This window comes from Typopeltis vanoorti, chromosome 13 (assembly GCF_054136105.1).
Source record: "Typopeltis vanoorti isolate ZY-2024b chromosome 13, IOZ_Tvanoo_1.0, whole genome shotgun sequence".
NCBI classification, from domain to species: Eukaryota; Metazoa; Arthropoda; class Arachnida; order Uropygi; family Thelyphonidae; genus Typopeltis; species Typopeltis vanoorti.
The window spans coordinates 102107273-102125824 of NC_143561.1; the positions used below are offsets into that span (position 1 = coordinate 102107273).

Consider the following 18552-nt stretch of genomic DNA (forward strand, 5'->3'; position numbering starts at 1 on the left):
AGTTTTCCCACCAGCGATGAGAAACAGATAGGAGCGATCTATGAGTGACAGTAGTGGGCCAACAGGACATCATAGCTGTGGCACGTGACACACGTAACAGAGATTAAATGACGAGTTATTTTAGGTTTATGTATCGGTTAAATAAGGAGACTTGTAATGGGCTACACTAAGATTTCTAGAAGTAGTTTGATGTTTTATTACGGGCTAACCTTTAATCCATCTTTTAATCTTCGTTTTAAAAGTCTAAGAAGGACTGACTAACCTTACTTCTTGGTCACTTGGCTCCTTAAATAATGTTTGAACTACACTAGCATTTTATAGTACAGTATAGCATATTTTATCTAAAATTATTTAATACATAATACATATATTTAATATTTAATAATTTAATACATAAAGCCACTCCTGAGGCGGTAGCTTAGTATTTTGTTCACTTCCGTTTACTAAGGAGCAAGACATGCGCAGCAGTTATATCTTCAAACCAATTTTGAACCAATGGAAATATTGAAAGTCTGAAATATGTGTGCATTTTTTGATCCTCAGTTTGGATTAGTCAATTCTATCATGTTGACATAAAAGCGAGCTCTTTCGTGTTGACAAGTACTCCTGATGGAAAAGAATAATCTGAATTTCTATATCAAATTGATTTCAGATTAGAGCTTTCGTCAACAGAGTCAAATTGATTCTTTATTGTCACGGGAAAATAGGTACGTTCACCTTACTGTGTTATTTATTATATATTAATATGTTTGTTTTTAAATAAATCATTCAGTGTAATACTCGGAGCAGAGTATAAGATACCATCTCGACTGGAAGGTCCAAAGCAGTATGCGATCAAAAACTCAGGCATGCTTTAGTATAGTGTCAGATTGTTGTTCAAATTAATTTTTATTCTTGCCACTAGGATTATGTTATTTAAATTAGAGGACTTTTACGGGAGAAGGGAACCAGCTGGACCAATTTTTACCTGCAAGCCCTTAAATCTAATTTTACTTCGCAATAATTTTTTGTAATAAATGAACTAAATGTTTTTAGAATGAATTTTGGCTATATAAGGAAGAATTTGATTAATTTCAAATGTTAGCTGTGCATACTACCATTTCAACTACTATGTAGATTTTGATTCTATTAATACTTTATATTACAATACACGTCCATAGGAAAAACATGAAGTAAATAAAACAAAAAAATCTTTAACTTATGCAATATATAGAATTACTGATGAACAGCGATACTGTTCCACTTCGATGCACTTTGCATTTAATGCTTAAAACTAATGACAAATATTCAACCCTCCACCACCTATAACAATACTTTCATTCTTAATTTTTTTCCTTTTTTTTTAAAAAAAAAAAAAATTTGAATTCAAGATAGTAAATAAATACCAGAAAAAAAAAAAAGATGAAAATGTTATTGTTACAATCAATCGCTAAAGAATAAATAATACACGTGAATAAATTAGTATGATAAATGCGTCAAGATTGCTACTAAATAAGCGTATCGTAACCGGACCACAAGGTTAGATTGACTGCTCCTCTATCAAGGACACGATGACCTTGCTGAATATGGGTGAAGGTGTTGAAATAAAGAAAATAACTTTTGCGTCTTCTTTCTTTAACTGTAATATTACGTCACAAGAGTGTACGATTAAGGAAGACGTTCTTTATAAATACATAACTAATTCAGTACAAAGTCGCTTTTTACATAATTAATTATTTCAACCCTTCAGTCATGTGAACGCTCTGTGAGATCATTAAGCCAAGATTTATATTTGGAGATGAATCTGCTTTTATTTGTTCAACATTCTGCTTTTCAATTATAATCTCAGTTATGGACGTCTCTTTATGAGCTTTTTGACCTTACCATCTTCGGATGTAGCAATCTTAAAATATGTCTGCAATGTCTTTTCGATGATAATAAAAAAGAAGCAACATTAAACGTTAAAAAGGGATACTAAGTCACGATTTCCTTGGACGCTTTTGTAGAGGTAAAAACCATTAAGGAGCCTGCGCGCGCATTCATACATTGTTGCGAAACAGCATACTTGTTTACCGAAAGTCGCGTGCATAGGAAAAAGACCTTGAGACGATGTCTTCTTAGGTCGCGTCACATAAGTGTTAAGCTTGGTTTTTGATAATAAAAATTGACAGAGAAATGAGAATTGGAAGGCGCACATAAGCCATGGAACACCTTCTGTGTTTGTATGTTTGTATATACGTGCAAAGAAAAAATAAGAGTTAATATTAATCTGGTTCTCTGTCAGTAATAAGACCTTTAAAAACATTTGTATGAAATAAACAAATAAGTTTAGAGATTTTTTTCTTTTCTTTTTTTTCTTGCCTTTTTCACATAAATCTTCAAGTATTTTTGCCTTCTTATATATAGAGAAAAATATGATTGCAAAAGCTACCGAGTTAATAAATTGATTGAAATAATTCTTTCAGTAAATTCCATAAACTTCAATACATTCAAGTTATGGAGAGAATTATTAAGCTGTATCAGTATAACGGATTTATTAAAAAGGTGATGAGTAGCATTCGGCTCAATGTTCAAAATGTCCGGCACTTGATGTGGCCTTGATTAAAGGGCAATTATAAATCTCACTTGGTAAAGGAAATAACGTAAAACTGAGAAGAAAGATTCGAAGTGTAATTATACATCGAAATGCTGTAGATATTTAATAAAAAGAAAATAATTACATTGAAATTTTGCTATGTTCCTCAGCGATGTCCACAACTGTACTTGAGAGACCATTGCACAACGTAGAAGGAACGCGGCTCATAGCAATCTAACGAAAAATATCTGCAACCGATAACTACGTACTTATTCGTAGTGTCAAGATGTAACTTATATTACTGTGAACGCATAAAAAGATAGAGTAAAATGAACTAAGATCTCATAATTTGATAGTATGCCGAGATGAAGTAGTCGGAACACTGATTAGCAATGAATTTTTAATAAATTAAATAAATCGTAAATACTTCGTGGATCCAGTATTTTTGTGTTTGTATAAGTGAATACAACTAAGATAAACTATTGATGCAAAAGGTAAGAAACACTTGAATTTGAGATAACTTAATTTGATAGTTTCACTCATTGGATAATTGAGCAACTGATTAAGCGGGTCAGATGAGTAAAATACAGAGAAAGGGGGAAAAAAATGTAATGTATAGCTTACTGACTGTTATTTTTCTGAAAAGCCAGGTATGAGCAAGACAATCGAAAATACCATCGGAAACTTTTATTTAGCCAATTAATCTAAATATGGCACGGACTTACATTTGTATAAAATAAAAGTATAAAAACCATTATAGATTTTATAAAACTATAAAAAATTAAGTATAAAGCTATTTTGTAGAATTCGGTTTCATTTATTTACATCGCTGAATTTAGTGTCACACTTGCATGTATATAATTGAACCTGAAAGTGGTTCATGTTTTGACCAATTAATTCTCTTAACTATAATTAATACAATAACCTAGCAAAGTTGCAGGGGGGGGGAGTCTCAGTTATTTTTTCCTGCTATTAACGGAGATGCCAAACCGTGTTACTACCCCATCTATCTGTGATCAGCAAACTTCGAAAGTACATAGAATGTTACGCTCTGTGTGTGTGTGTGTGTGCTCGTGTGCATGCTGTTTTAATCATAAACTGCCAGACAGAAGTCTAGCATTAAAACCTTTGGCGTTCGGCGCACGATTTATCACCCACAGTACTTCGTCCCTGCACCATCCCCTTTCCTCGGCAGATTCATGATCGTGCGTGTTTCCGGCGCGTGCCAAGCATCTGACGGCCATGTGGGCACTGTGAATGTAAACAGTGTTAGCGTCTGTGCAGGGTGCTGTAGCAGAACGAGACATTATGGCTGCCCCAGGACCCGGGTTTTGGATCTCAGTATCGAAGGCATTCTATCGTGCCATTCTGAAAACAAGATACTGCGGGAGGGGGGAGAAGGAAGGCGACTGCATGCTTAGTGGGACCCTTCAGTGCTTTATAGATGTCTTGAACATGAAGGGGAAAGAGGAGATAAAAGGGCATCTCAGGTTGAGTCTGCGGAACTTGAATTCGCTGTGAAACTTACTACATCCAAGCATAATAGCGAAGCAATGTACCTCAAACAAATATTTCTTTCTCCGGGAAGCCAACATAAAAAAAAAAAAAATAAAAAATCAAGGATAAAACGAATCGGGCAGCCAGTTTTGTTCGCATTTTAAACAAAGCATGCTTTTCAGTTTGATTATTAATCATTTACTTCATGGAAATAGTTCTGGTTTTTCAGCTTGGCATGTCGCTTTAAATGGAGAGAGAGAGAGACTTATCTGGCTCGGCTATCCATTTTAAAGTACATCTTAAAAGTGAAAATCGTTCCATGATTTAGGCGCAGTACTGACTAAGGATAATTTGCTTCGGTTTGAAAGTTAATGATATCTATCATAGTTTTCTTCTATAAGTTTAGGACACTCTCTTAAGCCACTGTTCAGAAAAAAAAATCATAAAATTTCCCTAAACTTCCAGAAGAAAATTGTGTAACATTAAGACTGTGTCGGTGGAAATTATAACACAGGCTATTTCCTAAAAACTGACAGATTAAAAATTATTATATCTCTAAAGGTACTTTAGGAATAGTCAGCAATGAAACGCCATTTAGGAGGGATTATATAAGTTTTTGTTTCAAGTGCTGCAGATTACCAGAATACTACATATAATATGTATCTCTAAGTAACACGACAAATGTACATCAATCCTATATTCATACTCCACCATATGCTGCATAACATAATTCCATACTAACATGACGGATTCTCGATATTTTTCTTCGATTGTTATTCGGAATTACGGCAAGTAACTAAGGCTATGAGACAAGTGCATTTTGTCTGTGAAATGCGTGTTCTTGTTGTCGGTTTTTTTCTGTTTTTTTAGATGAAAAACCTTTCCACCTGCGTATGATGGAAGGATTTTTCATATCATGTTTCTTGAAATTCCCCTCTCCCCAGTACACATTCCAAGAAATGTAGTTCAAGTGGTTACGCTTGTAATATTTGTTCTCTTTCTGTTGTATAAAGTACAATAGCTCTGTTGTTGCAATTATAAAGTGAGATCACGTAAAAGGTTTGCGTGTTGTCCAACAAATATCTTTCCCAGCAGTCAATTGTTTATTTCAACCGAAAGAGAAAGAAATCTTCATTTCTAGTCAGAATACAGAAATGGACTAGTTATCAGAGGGAGGGAGTATTAAGGCTAGTCAATTCAGATCTTTTATTTCGCTATGCTGGGCTTTGTTGAATACAATTATAGCGTTCTGATTGGTATAATATTCTTTATATCAGTCCAATGCGGTTTGAGCTGTTGATTGCTGTGCTTGATATTTGGCTTATGATCAGTCGCCCGTCTACAAAAACCGATACCATGCAACTCTTTAAACTCTTGAGCTTTTACATATCGGACTACCGATATTTCCATACGCCCTTTCCGAGCACGTTTTGCACCATGGAGTGTTAACGTTTTGGGTCCTCCTGTCCATTTCTTAGCTGAAGAGACACCCTCGCCTTAATTTCTTCTATAAGTGCCATTAAATAGTATACAGATATATAGTTGACTATATAAAACTAAACAAGTTGGCGACTCGCAAGCATCATTTTCAAAGAAAATTGCAATCCATACCTATTTTACTGTTTCATTTATTATACACGCGCGCGTATACGCTACACACACACTCACACAATTTAAGAATTTTTTTTTAAAAAATCAGCCTAGGTATCGAGTAGTTCAGGCATCTTTTAGTAGGATTCTCAAATCTATACAATTCGACAACAGGATATAGAAGAAAAACAAAAATATGACATTTTTTTACAGATATTCAAAGATAATGGAATAATTAAAACAGAAAAATGTATACAGAAATCTTTTAATATACGAAAAGCTTAAAAGTTGTCGCACTGCTTTAAAAAAAAAAACAACAACTTCCATATAGAATAAAGATATAAAGTCCTTTTCCATTTTACAGTTTACAATTGCATTTTCACTTTCATTGAAATTTTATAGTGTGAAATGAATGCTATATTTCATTTTGAACCAACAGAATTTCATGTAGGTTCAAATTGTCAGATTTCACGTACTCTCTCTCTCTCTCTCTCTCTCTCTCTCTCTGTTGTTGTTGTTGTTGTGTGTGGGATCCCCCAATTTTCCTCCTTCGTCCCTTAGGATCGGTTGAGCCCTCCAATGAGGGATTTTTAAGTATGCATTTTTGACTGTAGATCCGTGTGTTCATGGGCCAGTTTATCTGTTCTGAGGGACGAAAAATCCGAGTTTCTGGGTGAAAAAAAAATCCTCTACCCCCGTATGAGACCGGCTGACTCACCTTCAATGGAAAGAGATCAGATAAAGGTTCCTCACGTCATGGACAGGAATCCAGCGCAGGTCTTTCCGACCAAAGTGCTTCGTGTATACCGACTGAGCTACGGAGGCTCTCTCTCAAAAGTGTCTGACTTCCCTTTGGATGAAAAATGTACGTCTTCCAAAACAAAATATACTTTTATTTCCAAAACGAATGCCAATTCAAAATGCTGACCAATATATGCATTGCATCGTACTTGCATTGAGAGATCATTCAGAGTTACCAATTTGCATATTTTACAGATGGGCAAAAACAAAACCCGTGTCTTTTTTAAGAAAAATTGTCACCTCAATATGATACAAGCTCCTTGGTATTATTTAAGTATCTTAGAATATAATATTTCTTAATTACAAAAGTCTGTAACTTTTTATGTTAATCTCACTATCCCTTCTCAAAGACATACTTGCTCTGCCTAGACGACAGCCAACTAGACCTTGAGGTGGTAATGACTTTTATCACCCTGTAAAACACTAGCACTTTGATTATTGGATGCTTGAAGTAGCTTGCATGGCATGTTTTATCTCGAACAAGATTTCCAATTTCTGTCTCTTCCCTGCCCTCTTACAAAGACATGCCAAACAATGCTCTGGCTCGAAATTTCCTTGCCACACTGTTATATGCATTTGCTATGTCTATCGCTCTTCAAATTCCGATAAGTACGCTAAATCTCTTTGATTACTACCTCTAAATCTTGGTTTTCTGCAATCCACATACTCAAACTATGAGATTGTCTTCCTTGGGAACTGCAACGTCCACAACTCAAACTGGATTCTGTTCCTCAATTTCGCTGATCAAGCATGTAGGGAAGGATATTCTGATAGCAACATACAAGCTACTGAAGTTAGACGAAGCTTGCTTAATGTAACTTCAGCAGCTAGTTGTGTGTTTTGATGATGTGAATGAGATACTCATTACGAAATATCAGTGAGTTTTATTAAATTCTTTATTTTTATTACGTAATTTAAGTGTATAGTCAGTTAATTATAGGATAGACCTCCCGGCATTATACCTCGTTTCATCAATTCCTGCATAGATGACCAAGACAAATTACCTCCCACATTACCAAGAATAGCTCACTTCATGTCTCCTGCAGTATTTTGCCAGAAAGAAATCAGGAGAATCCAGAATAATCTGAACACCAACAAGTCATTTGGTTCTCATGGTATCTTTTCAATAGAAAACTTGTGCTCAAGACAGCATCTATCCTATATCACGTTTTCGATCTTCCGCTTATGTCTAGATTCACAACATGGAAAATTCACAACATACAGCTATCAAACTGTAGTTTCAGTTGCTCTCACTTTCTTTCTTTCCAAAACCGTAGAGAAATCATGGAGAAAATTATCAATAACTGACTTCGTCACCGCCCGAAGGTCTACCATCTAATTTGTAATCATTGGTATGGATTTTTTAAATCACTCTCGATTCACAGCCAATTTTCTAGCAATCCCTATCTATCTTTACAAATCATGGAAACGTTTGGAGAAACTTACACGGTCATTCTTAACGCTTCTAGGATACTTGATCGGTGAGCACAAAAGTCTTCTCGCCAAAGTACCATCTTATGGTCTGTTCTTAAGGAATATAGTCCGCTCTTTAATAAATAAGCTATGGCCATGAGCATGAATTCTTGTGCCTTTAAGTAATAGATGAATTTCATCGCTCACTTTGAGACTACCTCAACCTGCTTACTGGAGGCCTGTGGCTTAAATGCTCCGTGTTTGGTTCTCTAGAGCAAGATTTCCTCATTATCTAGTCCTTAGCTCACCCAGGATACTTAATGTTCTACAGTTTGCAATTTTTTTGGGGGAGTGGATACAAATAAAAAAACATGAAGTAGTATACTAAAAATATACTAATATATTAGTATACTAAAAATCTTTTATTTCTGCCTTATGCTTCTTATATTAGTATTTTCACTGAAAAATTGAGTGCAGCTTAAGCGTTGCACATCATTTTTTTTTTATCACGCCCACACACGAAATGTTTTGATATATATAAAGTACGAAGGGATTTAAATGTATGAGAAGATGCGGGGGTGATGATCTCACAGACTGCGCTATGACCTGTGACTTTGTAACCTACAATCACAAGGCAATCATGGCAGTGGGAGAGTAATTACCAAATATAGTAGTTAAAATATTTTGTCGTTATGTGCGAGAACATTAAGAGAAGCAATAATCTTATGAGGATTTAACTAGATTTCTTTCTGACAATAGTGCTACCGTTGTTCGTCTGTCTTTGTGAAATGTTTTTTTTTTATCTCACAAAAGGTAAAAACTGATGTTTAGGATACTACAGTATATAAAGAATTTACAGATTCAAGGTCAAGCTTGCCTATTCTGCATTATGACTGCTATGCCTAAAACCTTATTTGCAACCAGTTTGGATGATGATTCTAGAATTTCTTAATGAGCTCTCTCACGCCAAAGCTATAACCATATCCAAGAAAATAACTCCAAGTATACAGAAATCAGAAACACAAATATATAAATTCTTACTGAGCCGACATATTTAAAATCATTATAATACATGATAATTATTATTGTTTGCATGAGCTAGTACAGTATTTTTTGAAATTAGCAGCGTGATCCATTACAATTTTAAAAAAAGTTGCTCCGTCATCGGTACTATAACAAAGGCAATAAAGCGAAATTATTCTTTCTATTACTATTAATACAACTAATACATAGTTATATAGTAATTTCTTTAAGTTAATGAACCTAAGTTAGAATTTAAGAAGAAATTGTTACAATTTAGAGTTAGAAAATATGTTCAAAAATTCGGATTCTTTCGTCGTGATATCTATTTTCATGATAATATGAGTACTTCATCAAAAGCTTAAGTCTGAATCTAATTCTTATATTAGTTTGTCCTTTAAAAATTCTCAACAAGTCTCCAGACTTAGCCAATGTGAATACGAAGTGTGCAAATTTATTTTAAAAAAAATAATAATAAAAATATGAAATTTTCTATGAGCACTTTTTTGCATTTTTGTGTTCTTTAGAGCGTGACTGACAATTCTGGCATCGAAATGCATCCTTTGCTCCCAAGAATGATTAAGACAGACATTTTGTTTTCTGTCGAACATTTGCATCCTAATAAAGAACATTTCAACTATTTTGCATAATTTGTAGCTAAAGTGGAGATGAAATATCGAAATAGTTAATAGAACTGAGTTAATATATCTAATTTGATTAGCAGATACGTTGGAATGCTAATCATACAACCCTACATGGAATAAGAGAGAAATTAACAAATAAACAAAAGTAGTAGCACACAAAACAGTATTTGAAGGAGTTTAGAAGATATTTGCAGTAATGTAAACAAAACTGGCGATTGAAAAATGAAAACGAAAGCTCTGATATATAAGAGGTTTAAGGGAACTTAGTGAAATGAACAGAAGAAATCATTAGACGAAACATATTAAAGAGACATTACAAAGGAACTTGACATTATATTAGTATTCTAGAAATGCGCAAACAAATGTAATACAAAGGCATGCTTCTATTTAAATAGAATGAGAGATGAAAGATTAGCAAAAATAATTATTTAGTTATTGAAAAGATGTAAGGTCCAGATCTAAATGGATATACAATTAGAAAACCAAGGCTTCATTCAGTGAAATATTTTATTGTTTTAGACTTGGCATCCTATTCACTTAGCATCCTTAGAATTGATTATTCAGACACCATGGACGGCAAGGATGCTGAAAACAGACGTCATAGTTCACTGGTGACGAGAGTACCATATGTTTAGGATATCAATTCATAACCATAACACCACAAATGACGTCAGAGAGTGGGCGAACGCTAGGTAGATGCACGCCAACACGCAAAATAATAAATAAATAACAATAAGAAAAAAAAATGCCGTGACTTAATCTCGCGGCCGCTGGCACTGTGCCGTATCGTTTCGTCTTCGTCTCGGCATCTTTAGTGTACGATGATTAGGAGGCTTAGAAGTGAGATGCTTAGCAGCAGCGACAGAAGAGCAGCTGGAATATCTCCCGTTTCCGCTGTCCCCGAGGTTACAGGCCTTGGAGTGATGCCAAGTCTGAAGCAACAGTCCCCAGAGCTCTTGTTGCCAGCTGGCTCTACACGCTCTTCCTCCCCAACGATGTCTCCTCCCCACTTTTATCCCCCGTTGTTGGTGGGCTGAAGCTGCCGGTTACGCAGATAAGTAGAAATCTGCGTTGTTTGGCCAGGTGATTAGACCTCAGAGACTGCTCGATTATTGCACCTCCTTTTTGCAAGATAGTTCCAAGATCAACTCTTTACGTTGACAGTGGGAGATTGAAGAGGGGTATGGATAAAAGATGTTTTTCTGTAATTATCCTTCTTGTGATGGTTAAAGTGACACGTTTGGTGTCTGTAATTAAGCCAAAAAACAGGAGCCAAATACTTGTAGTGTGCCCCTCCCCTCTCTCTCTCTCTCTGCTGAACTGATCCCCCCCTTCCAGGGATACTGTCATTGATGAATTTTGTTATCACCGGAAGCTGTTAATTTAGCGATTTCAACAACAAGAAGTTAGTCTTCTGTTTGTTTCTTAAGATCTTTACCAGCATAATATAACTCACGCTGCTAAATAATACTATACTTAATATCATAGAAATGGAGTTTTCTCTGCCTCGGTGCAATTGACTTATATGGTTGCGCTGCTTATCACTTTACAAAATAATTCTGAATATTCGTAAAGAGAAACATGAAGAGAATAGTATCATTTTTTTATTAAAAGTTCGCATAGAATCATCATGGATAATATGTTTCTGTCTCAGCTGCTCGAAAGATCTTCATTACTATCGAGCATGTTTCGGTTAAAACATGCTCAGTACCCAATACATGCTGTATTCGGTACGCCATCGTGGCATGGCTCCTTCTCTATATGAAGTTGTTTTTTATGGGATAATTGAAAGTGGTTGTGTGGCACAGTCAGGGGTTGCTATACGCATGCAGTGACAGTCAGTCACAAGAGGGTATAACAATGGTTGTTGACCAACACCTTGTTGACAGCTGACCTCGGCCAGCTGCTACTTCGAGAAGGGAGATCTTAGTTAGAGTGAGGGTGGCATACAGCCGTTAGAGCAGGTCGTCTTGTTTTGCGTCATAGGCTTATCCGCTCTGACCTGGAAAAAAAAAAAAAAAGGCCAACTGTAGTCGCCTTCTGTAGAAAGAATGGGGGAAAGCATGTTTCGTTTAGGGGAGGGATAACTGAGCGGTTTGATGAAGTGTAACCACTGATGAACTTGTACCATCCCTGTTCAGTACTTTGCGGCTGGTTTGTACACTCCCGCGGTTTTGGTTCGTTGCGTCTCAACTACTTTCCACTGTGATTAGGGGAGAAGGAGGAGTTAAGAACAGATCGGTCAGACACATTCACAGACACCCGCAGTACCACTTCTAACACGACAGAGTTGTCAAGCCACAGTTGGTTGTCCTACCGAACTAGGGTGCTTGTTAGTGGCGAAGAATTGATAGCCGCGCAGAGTAACTAGTAGTCTTTAAACTAGTGGTAAGTACTATTGTCAAAATCTGCGTCTTCTTTTGAATATTAGTTATCGATGATACTCTGTTTTTCTCTAAAAATAATATGCGAACATTACATTGCTTAAAGAAGCGAATGAATTCATACCGTGGCTTGATACGATTATATAAATATAAGTAAAATATGAGTAAAACAATTTCTTTTTATACTGTATATCAGTATAGAAAATATATCAGTTTTCCATACTGATATGTTCTTTCGCACAAACACTACTGTATTTTTCGTGCAAATTTATCCATTCTTAGAAGAGAATGTTCCATAATCCAGAAATTGCCTGAATTTGTTTATATTAGTATGGTACCATCCCCTTGAACCTGATTATTATGAAAAACTGGTTTGTGAGAAATTGTTATCGACCTCATACCATTATTAGTGTCTATCACTATCAAGATGCTAAAACAGCGACTGACTAAAACTTCTGTATTCTTTAATAACACTAGATTTAGTATTCAAGTTTGTATCTCTAATTAATTACGTAATTAATCAGGAGAACAAAGACATATTTGGTGACAGTTTTCCTGTTCTACCTCTTAGAGCAGTTTATTAAGTACGCAATTGATGTATGCTATGTCTTCGTTTACTAACTGTTCCGATATACAAGTACTGTTTTTTAGGAATGCCACACCGTTTCCCTCCTCCTCTACCATTCAACTTCCTTTGTAATTAGCAACATCGATCTACAAAGCAATCGTTATAGTAGGTCAAGCTCATCTCCATATACATTTCAACATTTTCCTGAATATTCTGCCTGTAGAGTGTGTTTCTCTGTAATACTGATGAGTATGGCCGAGAAGCTAATAAACTTTTCCAGTCACTGATGTCATTGTAATTTATGATCTGTTTATCTCTTATACGCATAAACCAGTCAAATCAGCGGCCGAATTCTCGACAGTTGCTCTTTTATCTTATGTAAAGAGAACCGCTTTATAAAAATAGTGCATTTAGCTTAGTGCGAAGCCAGCTGTCCGGCGAAGTGGGCATCAAATTAAAATTGTTTAAAGATAAAAGTTTCATTATTAAATAAATGAAGAAATACGACTGAGAAGTCCGCTTTATAAGTTAATAAATAAGTTTTAGAAGCGCTTCATTATTGTTTTGTATTGAAATACTTCAGTAACTTCAATTTTCCCGTCCAGCTCACCAAGATAGATGGGAAAGTCTAATTGGTGCTACAGTCCTTGAAGGTGATTATGTTCCAAATGAATGGCGTATTGGATTTCATCCCTATGCCATGATGCAATTTCAATTTTTAAGACTATAACAGGGTTACTTATCTTTCGCGATACAGTTATTTTCTCTTGAGCTGTAGGTAAACGCACAGCGGGGGGGGGAAGCAAGGAATAATATTAACAACACAGTTAAGAAGATGATGCCCAAGTCTCGAAGCGCTGTTAATAAAAATACTGATCAACAGTATGGTTGTAAAATACCAGAAAAAGAAGATCCGATCAGAAAATACGTAGACGTTTTGTGTAAAACGATGTTCGTATTTTCATATGACTGAAATATTACATTAAAGCAGCGTGACTTCTGCAAATAAACTTTTCTTGGCAAATACTTGTATCTTAACCCATTCATATTATCTGTTTTATTTGAATGAACGATTCCTAGAACTATAAATAGACCTGCGAATTTAACCTGTTTATAAGTTATGGTTTTAATGACTGAATTTCCATCATTCGGTTTCATTGCATATAAATGTACGTCAAAAATATTCATTTTTGACATACGTTTCGCCAAATGAGTAATAATTAAAAAAAAAAAGAAAAGAAAGAAACGCGTTAACACACTCGTCGGATTTTTACAAAAGTTCATCCACTCGATAGAGTACTTTGAATAAAATGACTTTGTTGACATCATGGGAGTTATCGCAAAAACAAAGAAAATGTCGAAATTTTCTTCTTCACAGTTTCACTGTTGTATATAAACAGTTACAAGTAATGCTTCAGTTCAGTATTTTCTATTAAACATGCCCTAGGATCAAGACTGAAAAAAATCCCCGGTTGTCATTGCATGTTATTGACAAAACAGTTAAAATTAAAGTAACACTTACTTCGTGGACCGATGAAATTTGGTATTTATATTATCTGTTAAAATTTAATGAGTCGTTCGAGTTGGGCCGTTTTAATCGCAAATTAAGAAAACAGCTCTGGGTTCAGTCATCGTGATAATGACACTATACACAAATGCAATTACGAAACACACATTTTTATGATTCTCCACGATCATTTCCTTCCTTGTATTTTTTTTAATCACATACAGACTTTACAAAATGTTTTTAATAAGTGACGCAATTTCATACGTAATATCCAGCATTATTTAACCATGATGCTGATTCCTAAAATCTTTATTCCATTTATTTAATGCCTTGATAACTAACGGCTCCGAGTTTTTCGAATAAATATTATACAGATTATATGAAACTTATACTGCAGTTTAGTGATTTGCGTCCTTGTGTCTCCTAAAAATATTAACAATGCCTTTAAAGCCAATCCCATGCTTATTTTCAAACATTTTTATTGTCCTTTCGAATTACCCGAAGTCAACTTCCATATCTGAGGATCTACAAAAATCCCTTCTATATTGTTGTACTTTCTATTATATATTCTGAGAAAGCAGAGGATTTATCTTATAGATGTCTGAAATAATCTCCATCTTCATCACATTCAGCGTTTATGTGAAATGAAGGTAAGGATTTTTCTCGGATCAGCCAAGTTTTCACTTTTATTTATTTTTATTTTTTGTACCCTTAACGTCAGGGCCTCTGCTTGGTCATAGCTACCATTATCTTTCTTATGTTCTCTGTGTGCTGTGTTCTTTCGTCACACACGCACGCACACGCACACACACACACACACACACACACACACACACACACACACACACACACACACACACACACACACACACACACACACACACACACACACACACACACACACACACACACACACACACACACACACACAATGAAAATTTTGTACAACGGAATTGTTGACTTCACTATACAAAGGACTTTTGGGTCTTCACAATATAGTGGGTTATATTCTCCATGCTTGATCTTATACGGTATAAGTTCCAACTTTTTGTAAGTTTTGTCCCATTAACTGAACGAGCAATGAGAATGGATGCGAACAGACAACTATTGCGAAGAACTCTGTAACACTCTACCTGGACCTATATTATATATGAAGCTGACTCACTTAAGCAAAAAATCTGTACTCGTAATGGCGAAAACTGGGTGCACATTTCGGATTAATTATGCAAAAATTATTATTTTTTAATGTGAATATCACTCGTGAAATGCTGTTAGCCTATAGTACATTACTATCAGTACCTGGATGGGCTAATGGCTAGATAATTCCCTGCTCTAGAGACCAAACATAGAACTTTATTCTAACCCCTTTTAGGAGTGCAGTAAGCAGGGTGGTAGCTTCACACAGGATAGTTAAATTCATCTATATCTTCTTTAAGAAAATATCTATGTCAACAGTGCTGGATCGAAAGCGAATACTTCAACCCCAGACAGCTAGGCTGGCGACGCGTAATAGATAAAATTAAAATTATGAACTTGTAATGTTGATAACACGATAATGCAATCATTTTTTTTCTCTATTCAAATACATGATATCCATGTATTTGAATAGAGATTATACGTGTTTCTATTCTGTTAAGAAATTATATGAAACACATTTTCAAAGCTAAAGTCAAATTTTTATCTCGGATGCACACGCTCTGGCCTGCCGAAGAGTTTTATTCGCTTGTAATATATTTGCAGAAACGCTAAAATATTAAAACAAAATGCGTCAAGCTAGAGCTTTAATGTCTGAAGCACATGATGAACAAGGATTTTCTAATTATTATGAGCCTTATACATCAGAACTCTTCTGAATGAAAACTCATAAGCTGTTTGGCAGCATCTTCGTTATAGCAATACCATCTTTTTCCTGCATGCAAGAACAGGAAGTTTGAGCGTTAATGTATCTACCATATTTATTACAAGAACTATTTACAACGTTTATATGGTTTTTCAGATATTAATTTTCGGCATTACATGCAGGGTGTTAAATCATTAAAAGCATCGCTGACAAGTCGATGAAGAATGAAAACTGCTGCATCAGTTTTCAGACGAGAATCATACGGAGGCATAAACGGATTTATTATCTCTAAAATGTTTAATAACCACACTTTGATCTGCCAAAATCCTCTTTAATTCTTTATGATATGAAATATTATCTGGCACGCTGAAAAAAAAATATTCCCGAAACAAATTAACCGGGATTCAATGAAGACATTTAGAAAGCGAATTAGAGAATTCGTTTCATCTTCTAGAGTCGAGAAACTATTGGAATTTAAATAATAATAATAATAATAATAAGGAAATCAACATATACATACCGTTTATCTGGCGGAAATTTACTAATATAAAGATTACATGAATCTGAGTTCAGACAATTCTAAAAAATACTGGAAATTTACATTTTTGTCCACTGTGTTAGCTATGACCGATACAATGACAATAATAGTGCACTTAAGATTGCCTTCCCCCCCCCCCACATCCCGAACAATGCATACTTGTATTGTTTCTTTTCGAAAGGCTCGAGAAAATAATTCGCAATAAAAATCACACAAACAAAGTTCTAAGTAAGACATAATGCATAATCATGATGATGGCGGTTTTCATACTCATGGCTAATTGTTTAATGTGGTACAATAGTGCCATCTCTCAAGTCAAATACAAATTTCCCTTCTGTGAGATGTGAGCCGATATGCATTTGTTTTGCAACATCTTCGCAATGTATTTCTTATGAGAAGCTCTTAGTCAATAACAAGATGAATGATTCAATAGCATGTATCCTGCTCTGTCTGATGAATGTGAGAACATATTCTCACACGAGAATTTTATTTTATTTTATTTTAGTAACAATATACTTATAGATATTCACACTTTGCATTTTCTTTTGTTTTACGAATACTTGCGTATTTGATATTCGCAAGTAAAATTTTGCATAGAAACTGTCAAATTGTTTGACAATTTCTACAATCGAGGAAAGTTTGAGGTCTAATTTCCGTATGACTGCGTTGGATGATTTCTATATATACAAACATCTAAATATATACATAGATAATAAGCATCTGGCTCTGTACACTTGCTCTTCGGTTTGTTGATCTAATATTCTGAAATTCATCTGAAATATTAGATGAATTTCGACGAAATTTCTTAAGTGGATAATCGATAAAATTCATTATGAAAAATAATCATTAATCGAGGCTTGTGAGAAATGTGAGCAACATGGTATTCCACAATATATTATGGTCTAAACTAAGAGAACTGCACATACTTTTGATTTCACTTTAAGCCTAAAAAAAAAAAAGATTAAATAAAATTGATAATTATAAGCATCATAACACGGTCAAATTTGAGAAAAATTTGAAATATTAATTTTAAATATTATTTGAGAATAGCGTAATATTAGCATTTTGTAGAAATTATAATTGAATGGAAAAATGGTTAAGGATTAAACGCAAAGTAAGAGCTATATGTGATTACTAGGTGGAATTAACGCTACAATGTTGACAATTGCTTACGCTGCCGCTAGGCAATAGTCCACAATTCGACGACAGTCAGACAACATTCAAATTAAAGTTGTTTTTTTCTTTGGTAAAATGCATTGTAAATATTACACATTTGAATAAGCCGGCATTAATCTTTTTTGTGCCTATAAATAACAAAAATAATAAAAATAACATTATTATTATTATTAATTCATCGCCTGTAATTCTACTTTTCCTCCTTACACATTACGACAGCTAGTCACCATCAATTCACAATTTAAAGATCAAAGCAATAATTTTCTCAAATTTCACTCTTTGGAGAATAATTTTTTTTTTCTTTCGCATGCATTTCCTAAATTTTTTCAAATTGCATTTCTGCATTTCTATGAAACCGTATATTTGCTGTTATCTTTCAAGGTCAATTTAACGGAATGAAGATTCATGAAAATCATGGCTACTTATTTTTTACTGCGTTTAACAAATCAATAATTAATTGTTATCCTAATTAATATCCGGAAGAACCTACCGTCAGATCACGCTTTAAAAACGTGTAGTATACTTATACAGTAACAGCTGTTAATCATTTGTAACAGCTGGTCGCCAATATACAACTCACTAAACTTTCTTCTACTTTTTCTTCCTTTAAACTTTGTCTTTGGGAGCAAACGTTGTTTAGCATTTTTTCCAAAAAGCTGCTATGCACAGTTGTCTACATTAGATGTTAATAACATTTTTTTCGTTCCATTTATTAATCACTTGCACTGTTAATGTTCAAATACGCTCAACATTTCGATTGTAAAACTGACAGAAAACTTCAAGCCAGAATTTTTTTAAAAAAAAGTCAATAACTTCTTACTTTCTAACTCTTAGTCCATCCATAGTATGGTTGTGCTAATTGTAATTTCTGAATCTTTCCTAGGCAGGACTGTTATAAAAATAAAAAATAAAAAACTTTTTAAAACTAATTCCAAGTTTTAAAACTAATTCTTTCTAAACTTAATTTCTGTTTTCATTCCAGACTGATAATGATATTACAGAACCTGAAATCGTTATAAG

The 18552-nt window shown here is 34.6% G+C and overlaps 1 protein-coding gene across 3 annotated transcripts in view; it reads left to right on the plus strand.

The window, feature by feature from the left end:
* Positions 1 to 18552, plus strand: part of LOC150100421 (myocyte-specific enhancer factor 2-like) — a 287084-nt gene that overhangs the window by 114293 nt on the left and 154239 nt on the right. Inside the window, exon 1 of one of the 3 annotated variants that reach the window (XM_090402912.1) lies at positions 11797 to 11907. The exons of the other annotated variants lie outside the window; for them this stretch is intronic. The gene's annotated coding sequence lies outside the window, so the exon portion shown is untranslated. Of the gene's footprint in view, positions 1 to 11796; positions 11908 to 18552 lie in introns of those variants that run through there. 3 annotated transcript variants of the gene reach the window in all.